The sequence below is a fragment of the Carcharodon carcharias genome, chromosome 18, assembly GCF_017639515.1.
Source record: "Carcharodon carcharias isolate sCarCar2 chromosome 18, sCarCar2.pri, whole genome shotgun sequence".
Lineage (NCBI taxonomy): Eukaryota > Metazoa > Chordata > Chondrichthyes > Lamniformes > Lamnidae > Carcharodon > Carcharodon carcharias.
In genome coordinates, this window is record NC_054484.1 from 35,312,671 (window position 1) to 35,338,526 (window position 25,856).

Below are 25,856 nucleotides of genomic sequence, written 5' to 3' on the forward strand. Positions count from 1 at the left end.
AATTGGTTGTGGCAATGGGTGGGAGGGAGAGAAGGAGGGAGCAAAGGAAAGCAGTCTGACTGAATAACACTAATGTGCTTCTAAATCAATCATCAACTTGAATGCATTTATTTTCACTCTGGTTACTTTAAAAATAAGTGTTCCTTTTCTTCTTTTATCACTTTCTTAGTTGCTCTGTACCTTTGCTTTAGCTCCTATCTCTCTCCAAAAAGTTGAAGTCCTGTCTACCAGTGTGCCTGTCAGACTCTTGTCTGCCTTCTTGACTGCCCACCTCCTGTTGGTGAACAGCTCCTCCCATTTGCACATATAAGCCAAGTTAAGTTGCTGGCAGGGGCCGAGCAGAGCATTTTCCCAGTCCGCTGCTGTAGTGAGCCAGTGAACATCTTTCCTCGCATCACGCACAGCCCAAGGTAAGAGTTCTGCTGCCACTAAACACTGCTGTTTTAAGTTGCTAAGGATGTGATTGCCAGCTGTTAAAACTCGACTTGCCAGGGGTTTTGTTCAAAGTAATTGTTTCTGTGATTCTGATTATACTTTTATTATTGAAGTTGACTGATTTTAAAAAGTGGGTGACCTAAGGACAACAGGTAATATGGTCACAGTTGTGTATTTTGCCTGCATTGCAAGCCTTCACACTCAAGAAAATGGGTGAGGTGAGAAACTATCAGTAGCACACTTTAGTCAAACAATTAAAGAATTAAAAGACTTACTCTTTTTCCAACGATGACTTCTTTTCCTAAAATTCTCAGCTCACCTGAGGTTCATATATGTCAGAATATCACAAAATCATCAGAGACAGACACTGCTGCAAAAATATGCTAACTGACTATAATGGGGAAATGAGAACTGCAGCTAAAAAGCTGGAGAATTTTTGACAGAAAGTATTCCTACTAATGACAAAATAACAAAAGAAAACTGGAACTAACTTTGCTTTTGTTGAAGCAGATTACTATTCAGTGCAGCAGCTAACACTGGACGAAGGACGATTGCTAATAACATTGCAACCGGAGACTTCTAAAAATTGTATTCTGAGGTAGAGTTCTGCTATAATCTTTGAATTCCCTGCTGCGTAACAGTATTTTTCAGTCAGATTTCTATACATGGATCCAGATGTTACAGTGTCTTCTTACCATCTGCTCTGCTGTATATTTGGACAGGAGTGAAAGCAGGTTTGGCTTTATTTAATTGTCACACTTACCTGGCACAGGCTCTGATGCAGGGAGATGCAACCATGCCCACTGGGCAGTCAGTACTTAACTTATAAGTCCAGGCAGTATGGTACCCCGAGCCTTTCAATTAACCTCGTGAACCTTGTCCAACCTTCCTCCCCCATTCCTTTCTTCATAAGTGTTTCAACAAAGGCCCTTTATGAAGGTGCAGAATTTGAAACTTCGGTGTGGTCTCCCCTCAGCTGCACTTCTTTGGGGAAAAGTCAATTTCCTCAGGAATTTTGCGGCTAAGCCATAACATCTGCAGTGCGTGAACTCATACTTTCACTCACCAGATTACAAATCACAGGAATAAGGTGAAAAACTGAGGTGGAGATTGAGTTTAAAAACTTTACTAGGGTTGCTAACCTCCCAGGGTTGCCCTGGAATCTCCAAGAATTAAAGATTAATCTTCAGCAACCCTGGAGAAAAGTTTCTGCTGCCTTACAATTTAAAAAAAATTTCCTTTGAACACTTTCATCTATTAGTTATACAAGTATTGGAGATGGGAAAAAGGCTGTTGCACCAGATCATCAGATTGCATAATGAATGTTCATTTTCCATTTGGCATGGGAAAGCTTTGTGCTGTAAGGATGGCTTCATTGACTCACCTGAGGCGGGTGCATTGGGGCTGGATGGTTCGAGGCAGGGCGGTCACGTGACGACACTGCCAGGAATACAATCCCCCCTTAAGTTGACAACAATAGGCTTTACAACGGTTTTCACATACTATTCCACCTGTTGATAGCAGAATATAGATTCAAAGGCTTTATTCTTCTCTTAGTTCCTCCGTATCAGTTTATCTGATGATTTTCCAATTTTTTGAAGAACTTACAGAATGTATTTTGTCACTCTTTAACTCTTGATCTTATACCTGCTGCCAGACTTTCTGCTTTATAAATCTGAGAGAGAGTCTGATCTGTGGCTTTCACCACAGTCACTGTTAGTGCCATTCTACATCATGTACAGCGCTTTAACAGGGCAGCAGTGGTCCCAGGAGTTTTTGCAACTCCCAGTTAAAGCATTGTGAAATACCCCCTCTAGAGATCTGAATGAGAATCGAGGAAATCTGCACAATGTGTCTTTTGTGAGTTTTTCTGATTGGGCAACTGAAATCAGATGCTTGATTCTGACAAACGTGTGTGATCATTTTTCTGTTATAATGAGTTAAATTGTTAACAGTGATTGTTTCATTGCAATCTTAACATACATACTGCTTTACTGTGAAAGCCATAATGCAATCATATAAATTAGATAGAATAACATTCTGGTTTAAAGGGCAGTGTGTGACCTTTCAGTCCATCAATAGCATTGACAAAGTGACAACAAAAAGGCTCATTCATAAACTAATGATACAAGGTGATTGGTGATATCAGGTTTTCACTTCATGACAATTTGCCTTGTGCAGTTAAATTCCATTGCAGATAACGAATACAAATCTATACTCCGTATATCCTTTAATGACACTTAAAAATCATCTCGATGCAGGCCGTTAAGAAAGCATCGCAAAATCACATCAGAACACGGTGTTAGTGAACCGTTTGGACATCTTTTTTCTATAATTTCACATTCACAGATGCCATCAATTCTGGTGGCAAAGTGACCCGATGCTCTTAAGGCTGTGGCTTTATTAATAATCAGCAGAGGAATTGTAGGGCATCGACAGGTGTCCTGATGCAGCTTGTCACATTGAACACGGAAAATCAGGCTGGAAAGATCACAAGCAAGTTACAGGGGCGGTTGTGAAGTCGAATGCTGCTCCGCTGGGGTCCACAGAAATAGTTGAACTCTTACCTTTGGAAGTTCTCTTCTCTTTTCTTGCACTGAATGGGCTCTGACCAGTGCCTACCAAAAATGGCAATTGGGGTCCTATGATGCAAAAGGATCCTGATTTCTATCTTAAAAAGGGCCTAGCATCTGAAATAGCTGGACTCCCGGTGATAGGCCCTCCTTACAATGGTGCCAGATGTATCGCTGCTGCTAATGGGGAGGTAAGGAATAATAATAATAATGATGGCAGGAAGAATAGAAAAGCAATATACTATTTAAAAGGACAGAGATTGAAAAACTCAGTCATACAGAGGGACATGGGTATCCTGGTACATGAATCACAAAAAGTTAGTATGCAGGAACAGCAAGTGATTAGGAAGGCAAATGGAATGTTGGTGTTTGTTGCAAGGCGAATGGGATTTAAAAGTGTTACTGCAGCAGGGCCTTGATGAGACCACGTTTGAAGTATTGTAACAGTTTTGGTCTCATTTGAAAAAGGATATAACTGCATTAGAAGCAGTTCAGAAAAGGTTCACTCGTCTCATTCCTGGGATGAAGGGCTTGCCTAATAAAGGAAGGTTGAACAGATTGGGCCTATGCCCATCACAGTTTAGAAGAATGAGAATTATCTTATTGAAATATATAAAGTCCTGAGAAGATTTGATAAGGTAGATATTGGGAAGATGTTTCCTCATGTGGGGAAGATTAAAACTAGGGGACACAGTTTAAGAATAAGAGGAGATGTGTAGGAATATTTTCTCCTCAGAGGGCTGTTGTCTATGGAATTCACTTCCCTAAAAGCAGTGGAGGCTGGGTCATTGAATATATTCAAGGCTGAGTTGGATAGATTTCTGATAGACAAAGGTGTCAAGAGTTATGTGAACTGACAGGAAGGTGGAATTGAGATGAGGTCACAACGATATCAGCCAAGATCTTATCGAATGATGGCCCAGGCACGAAAGGTCGAATGGCCTACACCTGCTCCTAAGTCCCATGTTCCTATATTTACCCCATTTGGCAGCCATTATCACCTTGTTAACAGTAGAAGACACCACAATGTGGTAATGAGGCAATGTAGATTGAATTGTCAGACTAATGAATGAGTGTCCAGAATTATAGAGGAAAGGGCCCAAGAATGCAAACAGACTACCATTATGAGCAACTGATCCAGGAAACGTTTATAGTTTTCTCATTTAGGGGACAGGTTGAATAGTGTGAAATGAGTGCAAAATTTGTTATGATGCCTGGAAATTGTTATAAGGATGAGCAAGGTTACAGAAATGTTATCGACCTGAAACATTAATTCTGTCTCTTTCTCCACAGATGCTGCCTGACCTGCTGAGTATTTCCAACATTGTTTTTATTTGTGAGGATGAGATAAACTGTGCCAGGAATGAACATGTTTCAAAATGCCAACAGGTCTGAACTGGGTTAAATTGGATTATCATTTTGAAACAATCCAAATTTTGTCTGATTCAATAACAGTTATACTCTATTGTATTGATGCCCTAGCTTTTTAAAAAAATACTATGTCTGCATTGATTGACAGTATATTTCACCAGAATGCTCATGAGATACAATTTTCGGTAGCATCAAAGGTTTCCATGCCTCCAAAAATAGCACCTGCTTCTAACAGGGACTGTTGCTGCACTGATGGGTTCTCAACCATCATTTTTTTGGTGCTAATGGATCTTGTATCTTCTTATCACAGGGATTTTTGACTTTCAGCTATTTTAGAGGAAGCATGAGTGGCCTTGTCACCAATGTCCTCGATGATCCAATGTGGGAAAAGAATGAGTTTGAGTTTAATATTTGTGTATGTTTTGGTGATGAGAGGATATATGTATGCAGTCAGGGGCGGTCTGGTGCAGGAGATGTGTACCTGATCCCCAGTGCTGTGGTGAAAACAGTGACATGTATGTCTGAATTCCTGGAGATCCACACATTATTTATAAGTTCCATTCAGGCAATTCAAATATTTGGATTTCTGAATTATTCATACAGATATATTCAAATGCTCAAACCAAGACTATATATGCACTCATCACTTCTGCTCCCCTCTGTAGTCCCATCTTGTTTCAGTATGTTTCCTGGTCTCACTATTCCTTTGGCTTCTGTAATTGGCATGATTCAGATTTTCCTACTGAGACGGTCGTAAAGGAATGTTAAAGGTTTTTATTTTCTTCATTTTACATCACTTGGCAGAATGGACAGTTTTTATTTGCATTTACTAGTTAGTCGTTGAATTAGTATTGAACTAACACTTCAGCTACTGTGTTCAGACTGATTAACAAATTGCCTGTCTCTAAGGCACAGGTACTGTCCAAAACCATTCCCTTATCAACCTGAGCAAATCAGATGGGACCTCCAGTTGCACGGGTAGCTTTTGATAATTACTAATAGCTGGCTCTTTGCAATGATTTATGACAAGTTTGAACATTCCTGGGACATTCTTTTCTCGGTTATGAGAGGATATTCATTCAGCTCTCATTCAAGCTTTAGAATTGCTGGAGGCTCACAGTTGTTGTCCGAGTCTCCCAAGCTCTGAGCATTAAAATGCGTGCGGCTTGAATTTAGCCCATCTGTGTCAATGCAGTACACTGTGCAGAAATGCCTGAGGCTGTCTCACGCATCAAAAATATACTCACAAAGTTAAAAGAACTACCTCCTAAGCTGTTAGAAACTTTATGAGTTCTTCTGTGGCAAAGTTAGAACATTACAAAGAAGGATTCTGGCAAATGGAGTCTCTGTGGAGGGAGATATTTGAAAGGATTCCTTTTAGGGCAGAAATAAACTATTTGTTTAACAGGGATTACTACCATGGGAAGCAACAAAGGGAGGTTTAAAAAAAACAAGTAGCATCATTGAGTAAAATCTTATTTTTTGTTAATGTTTTTACAGAGCTATTAGTGTAGTTTGCTACATCAGCAATGGCAATATGACTGGTGAATTATTTACTTACTAAATTATTATTTAATTATTTAAAACTAGTGCCAATATTGAAATAAAAACATATGCTGACTGGATTGAAGTGTTATTATCATTGACATTTAAGTTTTAGAATATTTGGAGGTGGTGCAGTGAGTCATCTCACACATTTCAAAGGCCTACTTCCTTCAGAAAAATTTGAATGCATATTTCATCCAAATTTGACTTGCATACTGAAATCGCTTGGGAACATTGGATAGTATCTTTTTTTTATGATTGTTAGGTGCATATTGTACTTAATGGAGCAGTGAAGAAGGGAGTTTTTTGCTGGCCTGGAATTGTAGTTCAGGTAAGTTCAGATGGCTGGGGTCAGATCCAGATTAACTGCAGAATTCCTTCGAAATGAAGACTATTCAGCAGGTCATGCAGGCACATATTCATGGCTGCTTTATCAGGAGATCCAATCTCTTTACAGGTGAACTTGGAACTTTGGAAACAGGCTAGGAGGCTTTTAAAAAGATGTTTAAACCTTTTGGTTCAGGCAAAGGTGGCACAGCCTTTCTTTACAGCTTTCGTATTGTCGGTGTTATGCTGCAGACTGTCCAGGTCTCTCTGAGTTTTGGGATAAAAGTATTTCAGTGTCAGACAACCAGTTTCAATCACATGATTAATGACCATTGACATATAATAGAAGGTAAATGATGGTCTTTTGCACTTAACTTCTGGATAACCGGTCTCTCCTTTGTTACATCGCAAACCTAGAGGCATAGAGCCTAGAAGTCCATTGTCTCTGTGTTTTGGAGTAAGCTTCAACAATAGCAGGCATGAAATTCCATAAAGGAATGCTGTTAAAGCATGTCCATTCAAGGGGAGAGCTGCACCCATTATAATTCAATTCGGAGCTTTCCAGAAGCTTGATAGTCTGTGTTGAAGTTCCAAAGGTCACCTGACCCCCTCTTAATAGTTCATCAGTGTCCATTTTTAAAAAATACGGTTTTAAAATTTGCAATATCTTCATTCATGGAGCCAGTGCAGGCCCGGTGGGATGAATGGTCTCCTTCTGCACTGTAACAATTCTGTGATGTAACAATTCTGTGATTCTGTGATTCATGCTTGTACTGGTATGACAGTAGATACTTCTGTCACCATTGATAATACTTTTAATGTTGCTCTAGGGCTTACCAATAAATCAAATCCCAAACCTGTGCTAGATATGGCCATTTTAGATTTAATCCTCAATTCCCTGATTTATCTCAAATCAAATCATTTTGCAATGGTGTTAACTCCTTTAAAGAACATAACATAGTATATTTGTGTTTGGCAGAACCTAAATGCTGGACTGAAAATTAAAACAAATTATTGAGGCACTGAAGATGCCTCTAAATTCTCAAGCCTGCAAAACTCCAGATAATAAACACATAGCTGCTACTTTTTCAATCCCAATAATCAACCAACAACTTAATTGTTGTCAGTTCTGCTAAGTTTAGGTTGATGTCCCTTTAAAATATGTAAAATTTTACAATGGCCAATAAAAGCATCTCTAAGTTAGTATGGGAACAGCTATTCCATGGGCTGGATTTTACGCTCCCCCACCAGCAGGTTTGGAGGTGAGAAGCATGTAAAATATATCGGGTGGTCTTCCTGCTGCCTGTTCACCCACCCTGACCTGTCTTAAATTTTATGGAGGTCAGAGGAAGCTTCGGGTGGCCTGCCCACCCTTGGCTCTACTGAGGCCCTTAAGTGGCTAATTAATAGCCATTTAAGGGCCTTATCATTCCACAGCCGGTATTTTACTTGTGGTGGGGGAGAGGCCCACAGGGGAAGCCCAGTAGCTTTACTTGCGCGGCTGATGTTGGGAAAGGGAGGGGGTCGTCCTTTGTGAGTCCTCCCTAAGTTATGCCTACCGTCAACCCTGCCCCCTGGCCTCTTGAACTGAACTCCTCACCCCTCTTACTCCACCAGCCCCCTTATGCCAAGGCCCATAACCCCGGACTTACATGTTTCCTCATTATTGGGAACTGCCTGCAGTGCCAGCGATGGCCGCCTCATCTGGTTGACCAGCAGCTCACTAAGCGGGGCCTCCTCCCGAGAAAGGGACGGAAGTCTCACTTCATAGTAAATTAATGCTGCTGCTGCCAGCCTTAAATTACCATGGATCAGCGTCGGGAATGTGGGCAGGCTGCACCTCGAGATGTTTTGGCAAAGGTGTGCAGGGACCATGGCGCCCCACAAAACCCAGCCCTCTGCTTAGTTATCTTGCTACTGCACAATAATTTTAATGCAACTATGGCATCCATAAGTCATGTTGTTTTACCTTACCATAACTGGCTAAGTTTTCAGTGTTACACTGTTCAATATCTCCCCAGAACAAACAGTGCCACAGTTTTCCTTATACAATTACCTCACCATAAAATCTTAGTTCTAGGACTCAACTAGTAATTTTAATTTAGAAAGTAAATTCTTGATGAGAGATGGTGAATAGCACTAATTGCCCCTACTTGTCAGTAATAACAGTATAATATGAATGAGAAGTGCTTCTATTGAGCTAACCACAACAGTCCAGGATCTGGCAGCAGACAATAAAAGATAATTTGACATCCCTTTGTCAACATTGTCTTTGAATTTGGGTGAATTCTGACAGTACTATTGAGGCCAACTATTTCAATTTCGTTGGTAAAGTTACTTGCTGCCAGTTCCTCGATCTTGGCCTTTCTCACTTTCAACCAGCCTGCACACATGACTTAACCTTTCTGTGCCTAACAGTTTGACTGCAGTATACGGCACCTCTGTGCCAAAAACACCAGCTACAGGTCTTGACCTTCCTCTGTGTATTACTCTAAACTTGCCCGATTGTCTCAAATTCTGATTCTCTTTTTGGTCCAGTGTGTTCATATCTGAATATTTCAAGTAAGCTTAATTCCTGCAGAGCCAGGATATAAGTGCTACAGCAATCTTCAATCTGCAGGCACCCTACCTTTTCCTCCTGATCCCCATCTATGTCCGCATTGCATAGTGTATGAACTGACGTTGCTCTTTGTGCTTGTTCATTCTGCATACCCATTGACACTTATCATGCAGCTTAAACACAGAGTTGGACCCAACAGTGTCAGGAGCCCTGTAACATAAATAAGACAGTGATCATGCCTTTAACCATACGAAGATCCATTGCAGATCTTCCCCCGGGCACCTGGAGATATGACCTGCCATGGGTATTAATCTCCAAGGTGTGAATCACCTCTGTCCAACAGACTTTCTGGCCGTAAGGGGGCTGAGAGGAATAATTGCATACTGACATTGCATTCTTATGGTTTCCTATGTCATATTTATATTACAGTGACCATCTTTCACAACAGCATTAGAATTAAGATGCAATGCCATTGAAGAGCCACTAATTTTTTTTGATTGCAGTCAGGTGGAGTTCTCAGCCTTGAAGCACAAAGGAGTAATGCACTCCTGGGTAGGGTTGTAGTAAAGCTAGCAGGATGCCCATCTAAATTGTGGTGGCAGGCTCAACCGATTTTAACGGCTAGGGCTATTTTAACCAGTATGCCACTTGTCAACTTACCAGCTTTATTGGTGGGAAGTGGTTGCTCAGTTGTTAAAATTTCCAGGAGGGAAATCCCAGCCGGTGGAGGTAGGAAGTAGCCTGGAGTAGGGGAGGCCCAAAGCTTCCATGTGGAGCCTAGAGAAGTATTCCTGTTCCTCTTGGCTTACAAAGAAACTAATAAAAGGCTAAAAAAAAAGCTTACCTTGCTGGGCCTCTTCTGGCTCAGGATCTTTTTCCCAGCAGGTTTGGCCTGGGAGGGAAGCCACCACTGTTCTCTCATTCAGGCCTCAAGTTAAAACAGCAGATCAGACCCTGATGATAATTCAAGAGGACCTCACTGGCTTAGGACAGGTGTCCTTGCCGACTGCAAGTTAAAATTGTCAAAAATCGAGCAGATAACCTTGGCATTGCTGAACTGTATAATCTTTCCATGCACCTCTGGGGAAAGTATAGAGTCAGAAAATGAAAGTCATATAAATGAGAGAAATTTAGAGCACTGGGCGGGAGAGGGTGGGGGGAGATAGGGGCAGGGGGCAATTGGGGATAAAATGTGAAAGCAGTTCCACAAGAAAAGTGGCAATCATGTTGTTATCCCAAATTTTACGTATGTTTCCATGCACTGTAATAGACAACGGATGGGATTTTCAGGCCCTGACACTGGCGGACATTGTTGCGGGTGGGACAGGAAAATTTAGAGAACGATTAAAAGTCAACAGCTCGCCAAATTTTCCCATCCCACCCACAATGATGCCCGCCAGTGTCAAGGGCCGGAAAGTCCCACCCAAGAATTTTGTATTCAGTAACTGATTAACCTCTTATGAACTTACAGTGCTATAAAATTATGAGCCCAAATATCATCTGGCAACAGCTGCAGCAAGAAAGAGGTAATAAAGGAGGATTCATAAAACTTTTTAAATCAGAACAAACATTAGGTTATGGAACAAATTTTCTGCAGAAAATTTTAAAATATGCACATAGTTTCCTTAAAATAAAACATTCCAATTAACAAACATGACAACATTTTCACACTGTTTTGCAAATCAGTGTTAAAATTACATTCTAGGGTGATATAAATTTCACATTGTGTGGTTGTAATATCTTGATGGTGAGATGGATGTGAAGGCTCATTGTTGCAAGTCATGTTACAGACACTATTAAACATTTTATAAAGTCATTGATAGTCATGTAAGTGGGAAAGAAATCATCTTTTTGAGTATTCCTGTCATGGCTCCCTCGTTAGAGTGCAGTTGAATGATCATTTCACATGATTTCATTGTTTAAACATTGGTGCAGTTTTTCATATAAAACTAATACCGAGGCTATCATTAGGATTAAGGGGTAAGTTAGTTACGTATCTATTTCATTAATAGTAGTTATTCTGGACTAAAATGGACCTCCAGCAGCTGCACAGGCATGGATAAATGCGGAAATCTGGAGCTTTTTGCTCAGCTCCTCCTTAAGATTTGCTCTACAGTTTCTTGCAGAGAGATTCAGCATTCAAATACACGGGGAGGTGTGAAGTTGCTGTACTTGACTTATAGATACCAACTTATCATGTCAGAAAATGTTAAACCTTGTCTGTTCTAGTTTAAGTGGTTTTTTAACAATGTGATGTGTCTTAATTACTGCCAAACTGTCTTGCACTGAAAAATACATTTTATAACTGTAGAGTTTCTTTCCTACATATTTTAATTATTGTAAAACAATTAAAAATTAAATATTCCAACTTACAGTTCCTGCTTTTGATTCTCTGGCCCTGGTGGAGGGCTTTGGAGAGGGTTGCTGTGGGAGATGAGTTATGGTTTGGAAACCTGGAAGGGCATGCTTCCTTGAGTGTCAAGGAGTTTAAACTCCGTGGTGTGCATGTTTTTTTTAAAAAAACAGAGTTTCCAACTGGAAACCAGCCAGATTGACAGACTTGGCTGTCTGTTGGGCAGGTTGTTCACCAGAAAATGCTTCAGCTAAGGGTCAGCTAGGTTTTCTGGTTGTTGGGCATCGAGATCATGGGTGAGGGACTGGGACGTATACACAGAGTGGTAGGGGTGCGGGGTGGGGGGGGGTGAGGGGTGATATTCAAGATTGATCATGGGTGTTTTACGTGGCTAAGCTTTATAAAATTAAATGACATTATGAATTTATTAGCTGGAAACCACTAGCTCAATTTTTTGAAAGACTAAAGCCACATTCCAAGCACTTGAAATCACAGTCAAGGATGGCTGAACATTTGCATCACTCTAACTTCTATATTCGAAAGCCATTGAATTAAAAACAACCTTTCTGCAAAACCTTACCCAGGACCAGTTGCCTTGAAGGAGAATGAATGGGATCATCTCCTACCCCATTAATAAAGTGCCCCAGCAATCATCTAGATATTCAAATGGGTGGAAACAAACCATTAGACATAATGATAAAAACAAAAAAACTGTGGATGCTGGAAATCCAAAACAAAAACAGAATTACCTGGAAAAACTCAGCAGGACTGGCAGCATCGGCGGAGGAGAAAAGAGTTGAAGTTTCGAGTCCTCATGACCCTTCGACAGAACTAAGTAAAAATAGGGAAGGGGGTAAAATATGAGCTGGTTTAAGGGTTGGGGGGGGGGGGTGCTGGAGAATGGGGAGGTTGTTGGGACAAGCAAGCACCTGTCCCACCCCCTTCTACCAGCATATATTTCATCTCATTTCTATATGTCTTAGTTCTGTTGAAGGGTCATGAGGACTCGAAACGTCAACTCTTTTCTTCTCTGCCGATGCTGCCAGACCTGCTGAGTTTTTCCAGGTAATTCTGTTTTTGTTTTGCATTAGACATAATGTCTTGGACAATGGGACTCTGACTATGAAAGAAATATGCCCAGATGTAATCTATTCATGTAAACCAGGCAACTGGAATCCACTAGCTATGACCATATTTGGGTCACTTGGCAGTTGGAGAGAGTGTATGTGTGATAAGCCAGCTAACCCTTTTGTGTGTTTAAGTACCCATTTTCTCTACAGACCAGAGTACAAGCAAATGAGACATTCAAGAAAAAAAACCCTGAATGAGTTCCCCCGCACCCCCCCCCCCTTCTCTCCCTCCCTCTCTCTCTCCGCCTCTCTCCATCCAACTTGTTCCAATTCCAAGACACACTGCAGGAACCCACAAAGGCTCCTGAGCCAGCACCTTCCAAACCAACTACCATCTAGAAGGACAAGGGCAGCAGACACATGGGAACACCACCACTTGCAAGTTCCCCTCTAAGCCACTCACCATCCTGCCTTGGAAACATATCGCTGTTCCTTTACTGTCACTGGGTCAAAATCCTGGATCTTGCTCCCAACAGCACTGTGGGTGTACCTACAACACACCGACTGCAGTGGTTTAAGAAGACAGTTCATCACCACCTTCTCAAGGGCAAATAAGGTTGGGCAATGAATGCTGACCTAGCCAGTGAAGCCCACATCCCATGAATTTGACCCAGCAGCAGTGAAGGAACAATGATATATTTCTAAGTCAGGATGTCAGTGGCTTGGAGGGGAACCTCCAGTGGAGGTATTGCCATTTTTCTGCTGTTCTTGTCCTTCTAGATGGTAGCAGTCATGGGTTTGGAAGGTGCTGCCTAAGGAGCCTTAGTGAGTTCCTGCAGTGCATCTTGTAGATGGTTCACACTGCTGCTACTATGCGTCAGTGGTGAATGTTTGTAGAGTGGGTGCCAATCAGATGGGCTGCTTTGTCCTGGATGGTGTCAAGCTTCTTGAGTGTTGTTGGAGCTGCAGTCATCCAGGCAAGTGAAGAGTATTCCATCTTACTCCTGACCTGTGCCTTGTAGATGGTGGACATGCTTTGAGGTGTCAGGAGTTGATTTATTAGCCCCCTAGCCCTTGACCTGCTGTTGTAGCCACAGTATTTATATGGCTAAAACAAAAACAGAATTACCTGGAAAAACTCAGCAGGTCTGGCAGCATCGGCGGAGAAGAAAAGAGTTGACGTTTCGAGCCCTCATGACCCTTCGACAGAACTGGGGAATTCAGTCATGGTAACGCTGTTGAATGTCAAGGCGTGATGGTTAGATTCTCTTTTCCTAGAGATGGTCATTGCCTGGCACTTGTGTAGTATTAATGTTACTTGCCACTTTTCAGCCCAAGCCTGGATGTTGTCCAGGTCTTGCTGCTTTTGGACATGGACTGCTTCAGTATCTCAGGAGTCATGAATGGTGCTGATCAATGTGCAACCATTAGTGAACATCCCCACTTCTGACCTTATGATGGAAGGAAGATCACTGATGAATTCGCTGAAGATGATTGGGCCTAGGACACTACTGTGAGGACTTCCTGCAGTGATGTCCTGGAACTGAGATGATTGACCTCCAACAACCACAACAAGTTTCCTTTGTGCTAGGTATGACTCCAACCAGCAGGGAGTTTTCCCCCTGATTTCCAATGAGTCAGTTTTGCTCGGGTTTCCTGATGCCACACTTGGTCAATGCTGCCTTGATGTCAAGGGCAGTCACTCTCACCTCACCTCTGGAGTTCAGCTCTTTTGTTCATGTTAAACCAAGGCTGTAATGAGGTCAGGAATTGAGTAATTCTGGTGGAATCCAAACTGAGCATCAGTGATCAGGTTACTGCTAAGCAAGTGGCACTTGCTAGTACTGTCGATGACCTCTTCCATCACTTTACTGGTGATTGAGAGTAGACTGATGGGATGGTATTTGGCTAGATTGGATTTGTCCTGCTTTTTGTGTACAGGACATGCCTGGAAAATTTTCCACATTGCTGGGTAGATGCCAATGTTGGAGCTACACTGGAACAGCTTGGCTATGGGTATGGCAAGTTCTGGAGCACAAGTCTTCAGTACTAAAGCCTTAGCCTTTGTTATGACCGTACCCTTTGTTATGATGCCAGCTGATGTTATTACTGGACAAGCCAGATTTCAGGGTAGAACCCAGCTTGATAGATCCTAACTTCTATTTTTTGTTTAAATACAAGGAGAGTGGCTACTGAACTCAGTCACAGGAGTCAGCTGATGAACTTTTAATAAAAGAATAAGACATTTATTAAACAAGAAGAGATGAACTATATTACAGTACTCCTTCACCCACAACTATACCTTTACAATATATACAGATTGTAAGAATAACACAAATTACAAAAGCTATTTTATATTTTAATGTTCACAGTAAGTACACAGTTCATGTAAATTAATAGTCGACCTGTGGTCAGACACACCACACTCCGAAACCAAGTGACAGATGCCACCTGTTACAGATGGATCTTTCATCAACTCCCCACCAGACACTTGTCACGCCGTGAGCCAACCAGTCTCACTGAACTCCATCTTTCACTTGAGGGTTTCCAAACTCCACTCCTAAAGAACTAGCTTTCTCCTAATCTGCGCATTCTCTCAGATGCCTTCTGCAAGGGTCTTCTCGGGGGTCTCGAACTCTCCTTCTGATGTTCCTCTCCTCTGGATTACCATGTGCATTCAAGCTTTCTTCCACACACTCTCTTTCACTGACTCAGCTGTGCCAACAGCACACCACTACTTCACATGCCCATAGTAAAGAGTTACAGACTTTTGGCTGCCCCCTTGCATCTTCTGGCTTCTCCCAGACCTATTTTGCTTTAAATCTGCATCCTGCAGCTTTCTCCCTTTAAGTTGGAGCCTTTCTCTGCTCCTCACTCTTAACTTCACTTAACAGGACGTTTTCCAGGTTCCTGTCCTTGCCCTTTAACTTAACTGTCCTCTTGGCACCTTTCCTGTTTCACTCCATGGTTTTGGGGGCTTTTTCTTTAGCTTTTGGAACTTGCTCCTTGCAGTTCCCTCACCTGTCCTGCCGGCCACTGCTTCTAAATTTACTTTGGGACTTGCTATCTGTCCCTCTGTTATGCTCCTTCTGCTGACAACTCCCTTCAACCTTGGAGCACACTAACCAACTGCACTCAAACTGAACTGAAATTACCTTTCTGTCTCTGTGGGGCCTCCAGTTGCTAGGCAACAGCACAGTTTTTTTCTATCTTGTTTGTTTTACCTTCTCTCCAAGAGTCATAAAGTCTCATTAGAATGCAGGCACACTAACAAAGCCTTAGACCTGCTGTCTCCATTCTAAATTGTAACTAGATCCCAGAGTTCACCTTTTTAACCCCACAAATAGAAAAATGTACATTAAATTTATAAAACTTAAACGCAAAGCTATACCCTATTCCTGACACTCTCAAATACAAATACAACTTACTTAAACTACCTCTATTTCCTAACATTTTGCATGTCTTTTACAGTCATAGCATATAAATAGTTAACCACTCATTGAATTGGTCAGCACATCCTTTTTCTGAAAAAATCTATTGCAGTCAGTCATGGAGTTGGAAAAGATGGAAGCCATCCAACCCCTCGTCACCTAGGCATAACAGGGATGCTGAGGGAAGTTCATGGGAGATGGAGATTGGAGGGGGTTTGGAGATCAGGAGGTTGGGAAGAGATCATTGGGGGTTTCAGAGACCGGGGGTGGGAGGAGTGGGAGAGAGATGGGTGTTCAGGGGAAGAGTTGAATATTAGGGGCCAGATCAGGAGTCAATGATAGGGTGGTCGGTGATCAAGTGGGGGCATCAGTGCTGGTTTGGAATATTGGGCAGAGATTGCCAAGCTCGGGATTGTATTTCCAAATAAGTTTGTTGGGCCTGGAAGAAACTTTCCTGCTCCTCCTGGCCCACAAGCAATGTCATACTTCCTGTTGTATCTAGTCATTTTTGCCTCTGCTATCCAGCTGGGCTTTGGGGCTTTGGAAATCCAGTTAAAATGGAAGCACAGTTTCTTGAAATGATTTGAACCATCGACTCACCTCCTGATTGTGGACTAGTCATCTGGCCTTCATTCCACCTCCAGTAGGAGAATTCAAGGCAGGTTGGGCTTCTGTTTCAGATTCTTAACATTTTAATTTCCCATCCTCCATAAACTCCAGCTCATAAAAAACAGTAGCGTCATTGACCTCCAATAGCTGCTAGACTCCCACCATCTTGAATTTAAAATTCTCATTCTCATGTTCAAAGTTCTTTGTGGCCTGGCCCCTACCTATCCCTATAAACTCTTCCAGCCCTACCATTCTCTGAGAATTCTGTGTTTCAACCTTGGTGTTTTGTATTGTCCCCAATCCCTTGGCCTGTTATTGGCAGCTATGTATTTAGTTATCTAGGTCTAAGCTCTGGAATTCCCTCTTCACCACCCACTCATCCTTTATGACTTTCCTTAAAACCTAGCCATTGACTTCGGTTTGAATCACATCATCAAATCTCTCTTTCTTTGACTTGTTGTTGATTTTCTCAGATTACACTACATGAAGAGCCCTGGAATTTTTTTTAAATTAAAGAAACTGTATAAATGCTTTTTTTTTACATTCTCGAGAAGGCCAGTTTAATTTCCATTCCTAATTGCCCTTGGGAAGGTATTGGTGGGCCTTGTTTCTGAAATGCTGTTGTTCGTGTGGTGAAGGCAGTCATAAGTGCTGATACGTGGTGGGGGGTGGGCTTGCAGTTCCAGGATTTTGCCTAAGCAACTATGGAGGAACAGCAATTTATGTTCAACTCAAAATGGTGTATGTCTTGGAGGAAAGCTCAGAGCAAAAAGGCTGTTTGTCTAAAGGTCAAGACTTATCCAATTGACTAACAGTCTATTTATTTTCCAATTGGTTTAGGAAGGAGATGCACCATAAGGAAGGTCGGATCAGAAATAAAAAAAAAAAATAAGGAAGGTCGGAGCAGTTGGAAGCAGCAGGTCATATGATGAAACCTCCAAGATTATGCCCAACCAGAATCGGCAATCTTGGTGATACATTGTTAGTGTACATATGAGTCCAATGCAACACTATCCTCACTTAACAATTGCAGTGACACTTACAGTAGGGAATCTGGACACAATTCCTTCTCTCCTCCCATTCCCCCAGGAAGCAGAACTGATAATCTTACTTCTATTCAGCTGCTGACTCAGCATTGATCATTCCTTCCTTTTCAGAGTATTTATTAATTGCATCAATTGAAAATAAATATATACAGGTGGAGGGCATTGATTGGATAGCTACTTAAGCACATATAAAGCTACACTTACTGACATAAGAGTTGACTGGAGTCAGTACATATATACCTATAATGTTTCACTCTGTAAAATCCATCCCAAGACTGGCTTTGGATTCTTCCTTCACCAACTGGCTGAGTAGTATAACAATTTTCCAGTATTTTCATTTCTAAATGCTGAATCATTGTGAATAAGCTGTGACTTATTATTATTCAAATAAAACTTCAACATTAAATCAATGCTCAGAGTTATTCACTGTTACAAATGCTAGACCAGTTGGGACTAGCCAGCTCTTATTATAGTGTTCAAATTCAATACACAAAGGATTTCACAATTAAGAATTCTTGCAGACTAAGCAGAATTAGTAAAATCCTGATTAATGTGGAACTAATTTCACCAAGAATGTTGCTCTTGCATCAGGATTACATTTTAATCAGGATTTCTACAGACGCAATTATAAAAAATAGTTGTACCTTAGCCCTTAAAGTGTGTTAATATTAATGTTGTTTTCTGGGTTGTTTAGTACTGATACTAGAATGTTAACAATGGAAACAGCTGTAACAACTGACTCTTACTAACTGGGAACACAGAAATTTGCCTTGGCCCAATTTTAGGCCTAAGATTAGTCCTGTTCAGCCCCAACTGGGAGGCTGAAGACCAGCCTGAAATTGGGTCCTGGGCCTTAGTTCAGTAATTTAGAGGGGCTGTCACCACCTATCACATTTCCATAATCAGTTTGTCCATTTCAGCAGATGGAATTCAGACAGCCCTCAGGTAAGTGCTGAGATAATAAGGACAACAGGAGGGGCACCAATCACTGCCACCAGCAGCGCTGTGCAGCCAAGAAGAACAGTCCTAACTCTGAACAAATATTTTTTCGAAAGACTATACGTACCTTTTTTTGGTGCCAGTCAGTTCCTCGGCCACAGCAATGCCTAAAAAACATGAACAGAGCAGTCTCGATGCCTCAGGGCAGCCCAATTTTTCTGAGGATTTTTCTTCAGTTGGATAATTTAAAGTAGGATTAAGATTATTCGGCCTAGCACTACTTCATGAAAGTTACAGCTGCTTCTTTATTCCGATTGTGGCTTTAGTAGGTTGACAAGTAACAATTCACAGCTTTCATTAAGGTCACATACAATTTCTTTGTCCGACTCAGTAATTGAACAGCACAAGTTGTCATTCTCAGTCACTTTTGCAAGGCATCACAATCCTCAAAATGAAATTTTACGGGTTGCGCCCCAATATATGCTCGGACTGCCAGGACAGCAAAAAACATTTAGAAACTTCAGGGTCAGTCCAAAGTTTTCTCTATGTTTACAAGTTCCACAATTTCATAATAGTTATGATAAAGTATCAGGAAATCACTGCTGAATTGCACTGTACATACTTGCAGCAAATTACCAAATCTCTAACTTCACAAAACATTAACAGACCTACCGAAAATTGCGTTCACAATATTTTTCCAGCTTTTCATTGAGCAAACAAATCAGAAAACATCTAATGAGATTGCTAGCACCTGTAATGAATCAATGATTAAGCTGGAGCCTGTATTTTAAAAAATCAGCTTATCTGCCAAGTCCCAATAGTGTGGTCTAATCATGCTGCACTATTATTTTGAGCTGAAATACCACTATAATTCTCAAACAGTGAAAAACTCTAGAGATTAAGAAGATTTGTTTGTTTTTTTCTTTTTGCTGACTTTATCTCTTTTCCTGAAGACATTTGCTATTTGCTGGAGCAGGACTCCATGGCTTCATGTCCAAAGACCCCGTGTGTGTGTCTTAGCGGTGAGTTTCAGAAAGCTATTCGACCCCAGTGGGCCCTAATCCAATCCTCATCCAATGTCCACGCATGCATACCACCGCAAGCAGTCACTTGGCAACAATCAGGCTGAAACATTCCTGTTCCCCTAGACCCAGTTGTGCTCTTAATGCCACTCTGGCTGAGGTCAGCTTTGGCTGAGTAAATTATTATTTTTAAAAGAACAGCAAGGTAGTGTTGTGTCAATCAGTTAAAATCTTTATATCCGGTGATCCACACACAGCAAGCTCCTATAGCCTGTGCCGATGATAGAGTTACAGAACAGAAGCCAGCTACTTTGCATATGAGATGAATACAATGAATCTCCCAGAATGAATCTCACACATCTCCTAGTGACATACGTATAAACCATCTACATGTGGCACAGATTCATAGGAGGCCCAGTCTCAGTCTCATTGTTCTCAAACAAAAATCAGTGCCATTCCTACTACTGGTGTTACTAGTCCTATTGCTACTGTGGTAATTCCAGCAACAGCTTACTGTCAGCAGGAGTTCTTACTACTTTTTCTGGTTAGCGTGTATCTAGTGACCAGTTGAAAAGCAGTCTTGGCAGCAGCTTGGAAGTTGACTGCACTCTTGACCATTAATTCTATGTGGCATTAGGGAGACCAAAACAAGGAGAGGAAAATGATTATGGAGATTGGGGTCCAGATTTTTGCAGAGTTGTGCAGACTCTGCACTTTAACCAAAATGGTGCACTGAAAATAGGATCTGTCATAAATGAAGGTGGGGGAAAAAGATGGAATGTGACTCACACATATGGGAAACCCAAACCCAGCAGGGCCATTTGAACTCAGTGCTGAATTCAAACAGACCCCATTTTTGCTGGAGCAAGGCCCGTTTCCCACAGTGTGTGACTTATGATTTTTAAGAGTAGACACGAAAGTGCAAAATAGATGAATAAGGTCTGTAGAACTGTCAAGCTAGCAAGTTATTTAAATCCCCGGCTCTTTAAATTTTGAAAAAAAGACACAGCCTGCTGGAAAGTCACAGTTTGATTGGCACCTCTAATAGATTATTAAGAGATTGGTGGGGCTATGACTATAAATGTTTGTTTTCATAAGAATTTAAGTACTTGAAGGGATTTAAATGTATTCAATGGGCTTTTATGAATGAGATTATTTTTTTATATATATAATGAAGTCTGCAATAGATACTTAGAACTTTATTTCATTTCAGTATGACCCCTGAGGTCTGTCCATGGTGGATACTAGGTGAGTTGGCATGGAAAATGTAAGGACAAAAGATGGTGGGTGGAGGGACATGGGTTGGCATGATTTGGCACTTAAGTTGCTATAGGGGCTAAAAGGGGCCTGGATAGAGTAAACAGGGAAGATTTTCTGTTTCTCCTTGTACAAGTCCTTGAGAGTTCATAGTGGAAGTATATTTTACCACTTGCTGCTGTGTCAATTTTTAATGAACAGTTCCAGTTTTGCTTGGACATATGATCTCCAGTGCTGTAAAGGTTTCTGACTTTGCTACGGAGTCAACCTGTTCAACCAGACTGCGTGGAATAGTTGCTCACAGCCCAGTGTATATTCATCTTCATCCATCTCTTATTTGGTCTGGTGTTCACTTATTTCGTGAAACAATATTTCTGGTGGTGTTGAGATGAGTCCCTTCTGGCTTTTGACTCTAGGTTGGTGTGTCTATGGCTGAAGCACAGTCTGCTCTGGCTTTTCTCTTTGTCCTCACTCCCAGACTTCCCGCATAACCTAGCCCAGTGCCCTTTGAATCCACAGGCCTTGGAAGTGTCTTTAAAAGTTGGACACTTATGCAGCTGATGGGAGAGCCTGCAACTGCCACATGTCGTCTTCTGCTTAGATGCTCTTGATATCTTGATATTGCACCAACCGTTCCAGACTTCAGAGCTTGTAAGCATTGTCTCCCTGTTATGATGTCTTCATACTTGTCTATCTATTAGCATGCTATCTATGCCATATACTTCAATTTGTCAAGCAAACCGTCCTGAAATGCTTCTATTGGTGTTGAGGTGATGACTAATTCCATTATACTCTTAGGGAGTTTTGCATTTGTGGAGTCACACCCCTTTCATTTGTCTCTGCAACCTCATTATATAGAAGGCATAACTCCATTCTAAAGACAGAGCCTGTAAAGGAGGTGCAGGAACAGAGGGACCTTGGTTTATATGTACATAGGTCATTGAAGATGACAGGGCATGTTGAGAGAGCAGTTAATAAAGCATACAGTACCTTGGGCTTTATTAATAGGGACATTGAGCACGTGTCTATGGGTTCTGCTGATTTCAGTTCACTATTCACAATCTCACAATCATAAACTATTTTCAACATTAGGTACAAGATATCACATAACATGTGTGTTGCTAGGTTAATCTTCTGACTGGAATAGATTCAGTAGTGAACTGTTTGGTACACAAGATGTGTCCATAAGGCTTGGAGATAGTGCATAACTGAGAAACTTCTGGAGCAAATCAGAAAATGGCCCAATCAGCAGCAGCAAAGGATAGCTGTGCATCGGGTTGCAACAGAATGAAAGAAGCTGATTAGTGGAATGCTTTAAGAGTTCATGCTAAGAGTGTTCATACTTACATCATTGGGGAGATGGTGGCATAGTGGTAATGTCACTAGAGTTGTGATTAAGGGGCCTAGGTTTCTGCCCTGGGGACATGGGTTCAAATCCCACCATAGCAGCTGGTGGAATTTAAATTAAATAAATAAATCTGGAATTGAAAGCTAGTCTTAGTAATGGTGACTGTGACAACTATAATGGATGTCCATCTAGTTCACTAATGTCCTTTAGGGAAGGAAATCTGCCACCTTTACCTGGTCTGGCCTTAATGTGACTCCAGACCCACAGCAATGTGGTTGAATCTTAATTCCCATCTGAAATGACTCATTTCAAGGGTAGTTGGGAGTGGGCAATGAATGTTGGCATTGCCAGCAATGAACATGAAAGAATAAATTAAAAAAAGAAATTATTTGAAACTGGGAAGAGAAACAAAGCTATCTACATTTACTGAAAACAAACAAGTTAAGGGGAGGAAACTGCATGTATCATTTTTTGCAAACTAAATGCAAAAGAGTCTGTAAGAATCGGAAGTTTGGGTTGGCTAGAGGAAAATGCTATTTAATATGGACAAATGTAAGTTGTTAAGAGTGGGGAAGGAAAATAAGCATTAGGGACATTGGATCAACCAGTGCATGCTGCAAGAAAGTAAGACAGAAGGTAAATAACTCACTGAAATCATCAGCTTGATGTGCAACAGCAATAAAGAAAGGAAAGTAAGCATTGCCAGATGCATAGATCATAGGTCCCAGGAGCAATGCTGAGCTTGTGCAAAACATAGGTTCAATGCCGTCTGCAGAGCTGTTTACTGAGTTGGTCATCATTCTATAGTGAACGTATGCTGTATTTGGAGAGACTAAAGTAGTACTGAGGCTTAGGCAGTTGAGGAAAGAGTAAGGAGTCTGGGAACGTTTATTGGGGAAAAGAAAGCCTAAGGGAGAACTTTAAACGTTTTCAAGATCCTAAAGAGTATACGAACTCTAATAAAATTACTTGACCTAACCACAAAGTCTGTAACTAGGCAGCACAGACACAAGGTCAGAAGAGAGAAGCTGAACAAGCAGTTTAAATATTAAATGCCTCACACAGGCTGTAGTGAATTGTGCCTAAGAAATGCCCAGGGAAACACTACAAGTAGACAGTGTCAGCAAAGAGTGTGCTGGGTAGTTTTGTTTTGGTGTGAAAAGTCTATAAGAGATAACAGCAACTTACATTTCTATCGTGCAGCCCATATAAAGGGGGATGCCTTAGAATATTTTACTGTCTGTCACAATGAATTGATGAAAGAGGTAAAAAGAGTGATTCAGCAAACCGGTGCTCCCAGCAGAAGATGCTCTGACATAGGAATGTGTGTCTGTGAATTGAGGCTATAACATTGTAGCCCTTTCCCTGTGAGCATAGCTTCCCCCTGACAGCGTGAGATCATACCATCACTCCTAAAATATAGTGCAGCAGTCAGGTTGAAAAGGACCTCCTCAGTCCTAATTTCCTGATACTTTTGTGAAAAGTGATGTTTATCTTCAAGCATTTCATAGCATTTCCTTAAATCAATTTGCATGCAGGCACTTCTGAATGTATTTAGATAAAATGTTTAGCCTAGTGGCATAATATTATTCACTGAAACAATGTTTTCAAAAGGTGTTAAATTATTATAGTCAGCAACAGCAATATCTCAAAAACATTTCATTTTTATTATCTGGGAATTAATGCATTTTAGAATGAAATTATTTCTGCTTTTGGTGATTTTGCAGTTCTTAGGGTAAGTGATTCTTGCAACAAAGCTAATAGTTGATCTGAAGTTAATATAAATCACGAAAACTGACAAATTGCCTATATTAAATGGCCAGGGGAAAGAAAAACATTTAATAACAAAAAATGTCATTTGAAAGACTGACATAACCAAAGAGAAAAAAAATGTTGATGTGTAAAAGACTGGAAATGTCTGAACTATTCCTCCTCATGGAACATCACCTAATTTAACCGATCCTGCTAAATTTTACATTAGTTCTTATTACTTCATATAATGTCAGCCACTGTCTACTATTATATATTGTGTAACACATTACAATATACATGAGGGAAGTTCCTTCAAGAATACATAAATGTTTATATCCCTAATTTCAGCACAATCCCCTTTCATAGTTTAAGTGTTTTGCCAAATTGCTTTGCTTTTGTTTCTTTCTCTCTCTCTCTGTCTCACTCTCTTTGCATTCATGTATGGAGCCAAATTGAACAGTGCAAGATATTAAAGAATAAAAGACTTTCGTCTGGACATATTAAGTTTGGATACTAAAAATGTGACAATGCAATTTAACCTCAGGAGTTTTTCAGTTTAAAAATATGGTTTCATTCTTTTTTTCAGGCAGTACAGCTTTTGTTTTTGATGGTGTTTCATTTGATTTAACTGCACAAGTGGGAATGTTGAATACAACCGAGTCAGTCTAAGGTCCATTGGATCACCCTCTAATAATTAATGGATTTAATGATTAGGAAGGAAATGCATGATATGAACTAGGAGAAATCTGACTAAATCCTAAATCTTCTTCCAAAACTGAGTTTTCCTGACAGAGTGAAAATCCAAGTTCTGGACGAACTCTGCCAATATTTTTAACTCCAATTTTAGAAGAGGACCCCTTTGCACCACAGTTGAATTTTCTATTTTCTATACTGGCTTTCCCCATGCCCTCTCCAAGTGAGATTCCTAACCTAGCGTTCATTTGTGCCAAACTGTGGACAGTGGTTTATACCCACACAGAACTGAAAACTTAACTTTGCTCCATGTTCAACTCTTACAGCTGGCAGACTGTGAGGATTTTCCTCTCAGCAGCCTGGGCTCAATTCAAACCCAGATTTGAGTATTATCCACTGGACCACCCACTACCCTCCAGAACTATTCCTGAGTAGCCTTATGAAGCTTGCTGTATTTTTACTAGATTCAGATAATTAAAACATGGATGCTACTCAGATTTTAATGGGATTATTTTGTTAATTAAATGAGAAGTGCATTTCCTGAAATTTAAGCAACAGATATATTAAGGTTCAGATATTCCCGTGTGAACCTTTTTTTTGGCAAATATTAAATTGTCATTTTCCTGTATGACAGATTGCATTCATTAAAGCCACTTTATAAGCTTTCTTGTTATTATGATTTTATTCGTCCACAAGTATTAATTTAAATGGTAGGATATGCATGAGTGAGAGTTTTTATGGGTGCATTTTTTCTTACCAGGCTTTGGTTCATATTAAGGTAAGGAATGACAGGACTGCAGAATTTCACATGATGCAGCCAAAGGGATCAGTACTAGGCATTAGGATCAGTATTGAACAATAAAGCCATTTTTTTTTACTTGTTTGCCCTGACTTGTTCTTTATAAGGGGAAACATGACAGAAATGCTGTTTCACAATTTAACCAAAAATAGTAATGGAGAAAAATATAACAATAGCTGATTTGTCCTTAAAAAGGCAAATAATTTCATGCTTGGGGAAAGTGTGAACTAATAAAGGAATAATTTTCAGCCTTAAAAGCGGAGACAAAATAATGTTGTAGGGAGGCATGAAAGGCTACGGTGCTTGACGATGAATAATATTTTTAACAAACTCGCAAGATCATAAAATAAAGGCCATTGCAAAGAGCATCGGGTGGAAAGGCTCACACGTGGGTTGCGATGAATAGTTATAGCATCACAAAGAAGAGACTTCCGTGTGGCAGCATCAGGACAATCACTAACCTTCCATGAACAATTCTCACGTGGTCAGATAATATGTGCCTCAGATGCCAGGGTTACATGTGTATTGTCCAGCTATTATTTTCATATAGGAAGTGTCTTTGTTCATGTCACTCTTGTAGAACGAAATGTGGATGACTGTGATGAAATTGATTGATACTTCATGGAACTGAGGGACAAGATGGGAGATAACCGCAGAGGGGGTGGGTCGTATTTGGTACCCTTGAAAGAAAGCAGGACCTTGCATTACATCCATTAGCAATTCAAT

The 25,856-nt window shown here is 40.8% G+C and overlaps 1 protein-coding gene across 2 annotated transcripts in view; it reads left to right on the plus strand.

Moving 5' to 3' along the window:
• Nucleotides 1-266: 266 nt before the first annotated feature.
• The window catches only part of LOC121290666 (collagen alpha-1(VIII) chain-like), a 185,321-nt gene continuing 159,731 nt past the window's right edge, over nucleotides 267-25,856 (plus strand). For both annotated transcript variants that reach the window (XM_041211414.1, XM_041211415.1), the window contains exon 1: nucleotides 267-410. The gene's annotated coding sequence lies outside the window, so the exon portion shown is untranslated. The remainder of the gene's footprint in view (nucleotides 411-25,856) is intronic.